Source organism: Leptonychotes weddellii, chromosome 6 (assembly GCF_054177405.1).
Source record: "Leptonychotes weddellii isolate Sample4059 chromosome 6, ASM5417740v2, whole genome shotgun sequence".
NCBI lineage: Eukaryota > Metazoa > Chordata > Mammalia > Carnivora > Phocidae > Leptonychotes > Leptonychotes weddellii.
Genome location: NC_138374.1, coordinates 66,040,198 through 66,049,596, shown reverse-complemented (window position 1 = coordinate 66,049,596; position 9,399 = coordinate 66,040,198). Strand labels below are relative to the sequence as shown.

Below are 9,399 nucleotides of genomic sequence, written 5' to 3'. Positions count from 1 at the left end.
AGCATTTTGCCTGAGATCCTAAAGAGTGTTTGAGGCAAAACAGAAAACCAAAAGTGTCTTGACTTTTAGTGTAGTATTCTTTCTACTATGCCACCAACCTCTTGAACATTTTAATGCATTTTAAGAAAGTAATCTCATAACCAAAAGATGCCTTATACACTATGCAAGGTGATAGTGTTTGGTTTCTAGTATGTAATTCATTTATAACTTTAACCCTTTGTCTTTGTACGTGTCTACGTTTATACCATGGTGGTAGAAACTAAATTGTGATGATACTCAATGAGGCAGAAAAAAATATCAAGTGTAGGTTGAATCTGAAAGGCGTTTGCTTAATATATATTACTTTTTTATTTCTGTTCTCTATCACTCTCACTCCCTATGCCCTTCTCTCCTACTGTCTGCCTTCATGGATGATTAGAGAGCAGTAGATTAAGCAGCTGGATCTGAATTTGATCTCACTGTCAATCTTTCTTGATGTGATATGTTTTATAGCAGTAAATGCATTTGTCTGTACTTGACTGTCTCAACTAAATAGTTTTTAGAATGAAGCTAATTTTCACTGTGTCTATAAGAATTATGAGGGAATAAGAGGAAACTATTGCTATGTACACTTATGTGGTGTAGTCAAAGCTTATACATATCTGTGTTCAGTTTTTCTGAAACTTATTTTACAGAATCTTTTACCTTATACAAAATATATATTAGAAACTACTGATCATTGTGATGTTGCTATGGAAATCATTTTTATTTTCATTTCACATTTAGGATAAGATGCCAAGCTGTGTTTATAGTGTCTCTTTAAGAGGTATGGAAAACCATTATTTCTAGAATTGATTTTAAAGAACTCTTAAACTGTTTACTCTGCATTATAATCTTTAACATAGGAAGGATAAACATCCAAGATTTTATTGCTGAAATTTTTTGTTTTTAATCTAAAAAAATTTTGAAGTTTTTACATGTTTCTGTAGTGCTTTCCTTAGTACCTTAAATGCTTGCTAAGGAATGGAAAACAGCTTTTGTAAATATGGCTATTTATTTCTCAGAGCTTTAGCTGCGGGAAGATTTCCTAAAGGAATTTGAATATTAAAATGTTTTCTATCAAAGTTAGTATTAAGTGAATTGGTGTTTATTTGTTGAGTTCTTTTTTTTTTTTTAAAGGTTTTATTTATTTGACAGAGAAAGACAGCCAGAGAGGGAACACAAGCAGGGGGAGTGGGAGAGGGAGAAGCAGGCTTCCCGTGGAGCAGGGAGCCTGATGCGGGGCTCAATCCCAGGACCCTGGGATCATGACCTGAGCCGAAGGTAGACGCTTAACGACTGAGCCACCCAGGCGCCCCTATTTGTTGAGTTCTTACTAGTTGTGGCATTGTGTTAGGCAAAAAGGATTTTTTTTTTTTAAACAAATGAGACCTGCTTTCCCTTCTTACGGGAAGTATAATCTAGTTTGGAAAGAAACAATACAATACTGTAACACAATGCAGTGAGTCCTAAGAGGCATGTAGAAAGTAATTCACTGGGAATTAATAGGAATTTCTGTAGCAGCAGTAACATGACAAAAAACATTAGTGAATAGTGTTGAGAAAGTGAGTACCCTTAGGAGGAATTATGGGGTGGCAGAGTGTGTCCTGAGATGTAGCGAGAGATTAGGAAGGTTAGAGGGTGAGAGAAGTATAGAGCACTATAACAACAACAACAGCAACAACAACGAGTTGGAAACTTATTCCCTAGGCATTGGAGTGTCGCTTATTATTTTAAGAGAAGTGAATGACAGTGTTAGCAGATGTAGAATTTGCACTGGATGGAAAGTAGACCGGGCAGAGTGACCAGTTAAGAGGTTGGCAGCATTGCAAGTGAGAGAGGGGATGAGGGCCTGAGGATGCTCAGGCCTCAGGTTAGAGGGGGAGAACCAGATTCGAGGTAATGATCGTAATCGCTAATAAGTATTGATCTTCCTACAGTCTGCTAGGCACTGTGCAATGCATTTTATGTGCATTATCTCATGTAATTTAAATATCCACAACAACTTGGTGTGTTTTTAGATAAGACTGAGGCTTAGAGAGAGGAAGCCAAGAAGCCAAGGTCATAGAGTTAGCAAGTGGCGCTGTCAAGCCAAAGAACTGACTGGGCCCCAGATGAAGTACTATTCTGGTTTCTCCCTGAGTAACTGGGTAGAGGCCATCAACTGAAATAGGAGTGAGGAAGGAAGAGCTGGTTTGTTGGAGGGAGGAGGTTAATGATTGCCTGGGAGAATAGAAATTTGTATGCAGAATACAGACAGATTGCCTGAGTCTGAATCTTGCCTCTGACACTTAGTAGCTCTGTGACCTGAAGCAGTTGCTTAACCTCATTGTGCTTCAGCTTCTAACATGTGACAAGTAGGGATATAATTATACTTATGAGCTTGTTATGAGGATTAAACCAACAGCTGTAGTGGAGTGCTTTTAGGAGTGCCTGATGGGTAGTAGTCATTTGTAGATGGCAGCTACATCATCATCATCGTTATCAGTATTCTGTAAAATCCAGAGATCTGTTTTGGGGATGTATGAGCTCTTCAGTCTAAAACTTCTAGCACATTCCTTCTAGCAGGGATGTAAAGCGGGGGGGGGAGGGGTGGAGAAATGATCTACCTGGATGAGCCTTCATAGTTCTGTTAATTGTCACCTCACTATAACCACAGGTGTCTCACTTTCCATTCTTTTGTGGTGCTCAGGATCAAACCCAGGTTCTTAGGAGACATCTGGTTGCCCAATTTGTTTGTTTTAGGGAAAGTGAACTGCTTGTTGAAGGGCTTAAGTTTGGTGTATTTTGGTGTGACTTCCTCTGAATTTATTTTAAAATTTGGCCTTGCTACACCATGCCTGGGCCAGCTTTGTCAAATGAGGAGCCATGATGACTTCTCTCTGGGCCAGTCACAGGTGTCCAGGCAAGCACAAGAGAGAGTGTTAACCAAGACGTCATGGGCTTAGAGAGGGGGAGGGGAGCAGGCGGTGTTGTTCGTCGACTCCCTGAAATACGGAAAAAAAATAGTATGTTCACTTTTCTGGGGCTACTGCTGTCTTAGATTTCTACCCTTTGCCCCTGAACCACAGCCCTTTTCATTTTATTGAGGTTTCTTTATCAGCCTACGCAATTCTATATAAATTGAAAATAGTTCATTCAGCACATTTTTGTACTTAGCTTAAAGGCATAATACAGAATAAAAGTAGGAACAGTACAACTGTCCAACCCCCCCCCCCATTTACTGGTTAAGGATAATTTATAGCTACATTTTTTTAATTTAATTTATTTTTCAAATAAATAAATAAATTAATTAATTAATTAATTTGACACAGAGAGAGAGAGAGAGAGCACAAGCAAGGGGAGCAGGAAAGGAAGAAACAGGCTCCCCACCGAGCAGGGAGCCTGATGCAGGGGCTCCATCCCAGGACCTTGGGATCATGACCTGAGCCGAAGGCAGACGCTTAGCTGACTGAGCCACCCAGGCGCCCCTGTAGTCCTACATTTTTAATATGGAACATCTACATCAGAGCCAACTTCCACCCCTCTTATCTTGTAATTCCAGTTAGAACTGGAGGTGTTACTTCTTGTTAAAATGTAAATACCTCTTTCTAGGAGGAGCAGACTGTTTTGTTTCTCAGTTTTTGTTTTTTTCCCCAGTTCATTTACTTCCTGATATAAATGGAAAATATGGAAACACATGAAGAAAGATAGCATGAAGCTATAGAACACCTTGAGAAGTTTGGGGTGGCAGGATATTAGCCTGGAGGAGTGAAACAGTGTAGGACAGAGAGGCAGAATTACTGCCTAATTGCAGTTGCACTTAGTGCAGAAGCAAAAGTTTGTAGAGAGAGGTTTTTGAAGCTTGTTTCCAGGTGTACAGATTGCAATCTAGCAACATTTACAGATAGTATTTAGTGTTAAGGAAACTTCTTTGCCCATTGTCTAATTTTTAATTGACCTGACAGAAGAAGAAGGGCTGTGTCTTCTAAAGTTGGCTATTTTAGTTCTAGTTAATTAGCTCTAAAAATGCCATGTAACTCCTAAGACGGTCATGGGACCCAACCATGGGACTTTGCACCTGTGGGCTTCAGTTTTTGTCATCTTTAGAATGTGGGGATGGAGAATATGATGTCTAAAGTTTCTGCCATTGTGAAAATGTGTGATTCTAACTTATTCACATTCATACCTTTATTTATGTCACTTATGAAATGGCATAAATAGTGTTATCACTGTTTTCCCCAAAGGGTTTTTAATTTTTAGTGATGTGTTGCAAAGAATATATGAGATCTTTGGGAAAGTCATTAATCAGTCTATATTCAATATATATTGAACTCTGGAGAGATGGGATTTAGCATAATTAATCGTCCATAACAACCAACCTTTATTTTCAGGAATAATCACTTCCTGCTTCAAATCACTGCAGGTTCTGATTCAAAAGAATACATTGAATATTTATTATTCTGTGTAGTAGTGTGTTTGATCCTCTCAATAATCCTGCAGTTGATAGCAGTCTCTTCCTTTTTGGTACATAATACATTTCTAAAAAAATATTCTTTCCAGTGGTAATTTCTCTAATATTATTTTAATTAAGAAATTTAGGAAAGTACCTAATATTATTTTAAAAATGAATTTACCAGGATTTGGGGCATTTGATGAAAGTTAGGAGTTGAGCCCTTCAGATACTACCATTTCATGAGGAAAATGTACGATTTCTAATCAGGCTCTAAGAGTAAAGTTCATTATTATAAACTTTTTTATTGTATTTTTCCTCTGCTCCTTTTCTGTAGAAGTCACAAGACATGGAAAAGAAAAAATATATTGGTACTCCCTCCTTTTATTTTCAGTGCTTCCTTGAAAACTGTATGGTCATAAAGCCTAACATCGACATTTCCATATACACTGCTCTGAGGAGAGGTTGTAATGATCTCTTTCTTCCTCCAGATGGCATTCTCTGCCGTCACCTAGTGCTGGGCACCTAAAGGGAACTATATTTACCAAGAATGTTTACTGATGTTGTATAATCTTCAAAGATCTACATAGTAACTCTGTGGGATAGACATTTCATGGAAAAGGAAGCCAGACATCACACAGATTTGTGTAGCGGCTAGTAATTGCTAGATTCACACTCTTCTGCCTTTATTTTCACCACTGTCACAATGCTGACTGACTATTCACAACAGAGTCAAAACCTAGGAAAATAGAATGAGTAAGCAGATTAGTAAATATTTATTAAAATATTTATTGAATAAGTAATAAATTTTGGTTGAATTTATGAATGAATGAATGAATGAGTGATAGATTTAATAGTTTTTGGGGAGGAAACTTGGTGACGTAGGGAGCCCTTTTTGTCCTGCTGTTGAGCCTGAGATTTTATTTTTAGTGGTCACTGTAATGTTTTGGGTAGCACTGATAAAAACACAGCAATGACAAGGTATTTAAAAATGCCCAGAACTGGAGAACATAGGCAATATGACTTGGTGTAGTAGTTTTATACTGCATGTCAAGGAAATGACTATGTCAAAATCCTCAAGACTGAGGGTGATAGCTTAATTCTGTGATCTTTTGGATAATGGGTTGTGGCAATTAATCACAGAACCAGAACAGAGCTAAGATATCATAGTCAACTATCCAAATGTCTGTGGGGAGTCTTAGTCAATAAAAGCAGAGCCGCAACTGACTAATTTTATTGACCATTTCACTTCCAGAAGGTTAAGGAGGTAATGACGGAAGCTGATAACTCTGAACCTATTTTGACTCACTATGAGGGCTTAATTAGACAAGTGAACATAATCGGAATCCTGAGAGAAACCCATGTCATTCATTTAACAAATTCAACAAATAGTTGTGCCACATAGTGTTCTAGTTGCTGTAGATTTTGCAGTAAATACAACAGACAAAATCCCTGTCATCAAGGAGCTTTTGTTTTAAGAGCTAACAATGACCTGTTGTCCAAAAAACTAGCCTCATGGTTTACTCAACTGCAGTGTCCTTAACTTGCATTTTAGACACCTACTTGCACAGTTACACTCTGGGTGTTATCATCTGGAACTGCTTGTTTCAGAAATCTAAAAATTCCAATATCCTTTATTCCCTCGTGGTTTTTTTTTTTTTTTCTTTTTAATATTCCCTCATTTTGAGGGAATTGATTGCAGGCCTGTATTTCAACGTCTGCCGGGCCTCTTTCTCTTTTCTCGCCAGTCTGTATCCCAGTTTTGACCATATGGATTGTTCTCTCACTGTACCGTAGTTCTCTTTCCCTTCCTCCACCCACCAAAACTCCCATTTCTACATCAGTGATACAATCTGCGCTATCTCCTACTAGATCCAAGCAGCTAAGCCCTGCTGGAGAAACTCAGCCATCTGAGAAAAGTGATTCTACCTGAAATTCATGGTTTTCAACCTCTGCTGAGCTCTCAGCCCACTAGAAGTTCCTTTTATTTATCCTTGGTCACTACTCTCTCCATCCTTAATTACCTGCTTCTGATTTTGCATTTTGATACCAAACTTACCGTAATTCTGTCAGGGACTTGACGTGAGCTGCTCTTTCTGTCTGTATGTCTTTCTTCCCCCCTTTTCTCTCTTTACATGTTGAACTTTTAGTGAAAGATTACATCCTTCATGAAGCCTCCCTGACTACTCAAATTGGATTCAGTGTCCCCTTATCAGTACACGACACCCTGTGTATTGGTTTGCCTTTGCCACCATAATGGGACCTTTTTAGAGGCAGAGACTGAAATTACTTTCACATTTTGTGTTCTTAGTACCTAGCACAAAGTGGGTGTTTTAGTAAATGTTAAATGAATAAGTAAGAAACAGGAAGAAGAATATGGAGGAAATCTGGAATATAGAGAATTAGAAATACAGAGTTCCAAAACAAACAAACAAATACAGAGTTCCTAAATTTCAAGTAAAGATAGATATGATGCCATGGATATAGTCTCCAGAAGGGAAAATGTGTGTAAGGTGGCCATAGGCAGAATTTTTATTGAACAACTGGAAATAGTACGTGAAGAAAAGAGCAAGGTCAAGTGGCCAGATGAACTCATATTTAAAATAACATGTGCAGAAGAAGGAAAGAAGGATAGGAAACAAAAATACATAGATGTAGATACAGATATCTCATATAAAAGAGGAATATAACCCTAAGAGAATAATGAGCTGGGGTTTTGCAAAAGGTTAAGGCTGACCTTTTACATTTTATATATAGAAGATGAAAACAGCAAGCAAATAATAGATTTTTGTTTTAAACAAACTGGCCCCCAGATGGTAGCCACACTTGTGGTGAGCATGGCATAGTATAGAGAAGTTGCATCACTATGTTGTACATCTGAGACTAATGTCACATCTGAGACTAATGTAACTATACTCAAATTAAACAAAACAAAACAAAACAAAACACCTGACCCTGTAATTGGATACAGAGAGTAAATGAAATCTCTCAGCTTCTGTTTTGTTTCTGGCTTCTCTGACATGAAGAATGATCTCTACACAGATTAATAAAGCTGGATGTAAGAATAATAATAGAAAATTTAAGCGCACGATTAGAGAGGAGATTGTACCAGAACCTCTGGTTGCTCTAAATGGGTTCACATCACAGGTTCAGATTCTGAGAAAGTGTAACACATTTTGTGTCATTGATGAGCAGGTAATCTTTGAGCAATTCTGGGGAATTTGAACACTATTAGAAAACAGTAGAGGACCAAAGTTCCAAAATTATAAAGCAAGAACATAGATTCCATAGACTTTAGTGAGCTTGATGTTACCTGCACGAAAGATTCTACAGATCGATTTAAAAGATTCTCAAATATTTATGGAAGGAAAAGATGAGCAGTAAGGGTTACAGGGGTTTTCTAAGAATAATTCCTTCCAGATAACCCAGTTTCCATCTTTGGCAGGAACGCTGCATGCACAGATGGGAGAATGCTGTGGCTGTAATCTATCTAGACTCCCATAAGGTATTTGACAGCTTCCATTCTGTCATTGCATGCTTGCACACGTGTTGGGGAATTGGACTGTGGTACGGGTCCAGGGATTGAACAGCCGAACTCAGCCTTAGTTACTAATGGCAGCCTCGTGGGAAGTCTCTTACGGGCGGCTGTTTTTGACCCCGTTCCACTCATCAGTTAACACCTCCTCCTACTTCTCATTCTCAGCCAGCAGCCTTGCAGTTTATTTCACCAAGAAAAGAGAAGCACCCAAATCTTGGTCCATTCACTGCCAGATATACCAATCTTCCTGCGTGTGCTCACATGCTCTGTCATCCTTTTTGATCCATTACATGAACTGCCAGTGTTCCTAGCACTTGTCCATCAGATCCTCTTCATACTGCCCACTCACTGCTCCTGCAGTTACCGCCTCTCGTTCTAGTTTTTCATCTCTGTTCCTTTCTTCATTGGAGAAACTTGCTATATAAACATGCTATAGTAGTATCTCAGGTTCCAAACATGCTGTAATGTCCCTTGTTAAAAAAAAAAAAAAAAAAAGTACACCACCTCCCCCATCCCATGTTCTCTTCAGCTACCCCCCACCTCCTTGCCACCCTTTATGGCAGAACTTCTCAAAAGAGCTGTCTTAAACTCCTTGCCCCCCTCCCTCACCCCCTGTGCCACTCCTCTGAGACCACTCTTGGACAAGGTTGTCAGTAACTTCCAGCTTGCTAAATCCAGTGGTCAGTTCATAGTCTCATCTTAATCAACCTTTCAGCAATATTTGACATGGTTGGTCAGCCTTTCCCATTTCAAGCTTTCTTTACCTGGTTTTTGGGAGGCACCACTCTCCTGATTTTTTTTCCTGCCCTACTTGCTGCTCCTTCCCAGTCTCCTGTGCTGGATCCTCCTCCTCTCCCTGACTTGGGGTTGCTAACCCCAGGGCTCAGTCCTAGAATCTCCTCTGCTTCATTTATACCCATTCTCTAGGTCCCCACTGATCAGTACGATAGCCACTGACCACAGCCCAGTCATTGCAGAAAGTTCTGTTGGACAGCACTGCTCTGGGTTATGCCATCCATCTAGTACTGTTTAAACACATCTATATGCTGATAACTCCCAAATTGATTCACCAGTTCCAGCCTCCCCACCTGAACTCCAGTTTGGCATATCCTTGGTGTCCTTTGCTTGGTTTCCACACCACCTATCAAACCTAACATAGCTAACATTGAACTTTATTTTCCCTCTCATCCTGCTCTTCTTTCAGTCTTGTCTGTCACTAAACAGTGCTGTTCTTCACACAGACTTTAAAAACCTTGTGGACTCTCTGGAGTGGGGGGCAGGCAGGAAGGAGACTTCCGTTCTTAGGGAGAAACAGTTCCCTGGGAACACTTCTGTTTCATCTTTCCACACCTTACTTCAGTCCCTGGCGAGTGGGAATGAGTGACTTTTCTCACTCTTTGTAATACTTTTT

At 39.3% G+C, this 9,399-nt stretch overlaps 1 protein-coding gene across 1 annotated transcript in view; it reads left to right on the top strand.

Annotated features, from left to right (window-relative positions):
- The first annotated feature begins 202 nt into the window (after positions 1-202).
- The window catches only part of LOC102748111 (lysosomal-trafficking regulator), a 153,245-nt gene continuing 144,048 nt past the window's right edge, over positions 203-9,399 (top strand). The window contains exon 1 of the mRNA XM_081823169.1: positions 203-805. The gene's annotated coding sequence lies outside the window, so the exon portion shown is untranslated. The remainder of the gene's footprint in view (positions 806-9,399) is intronic.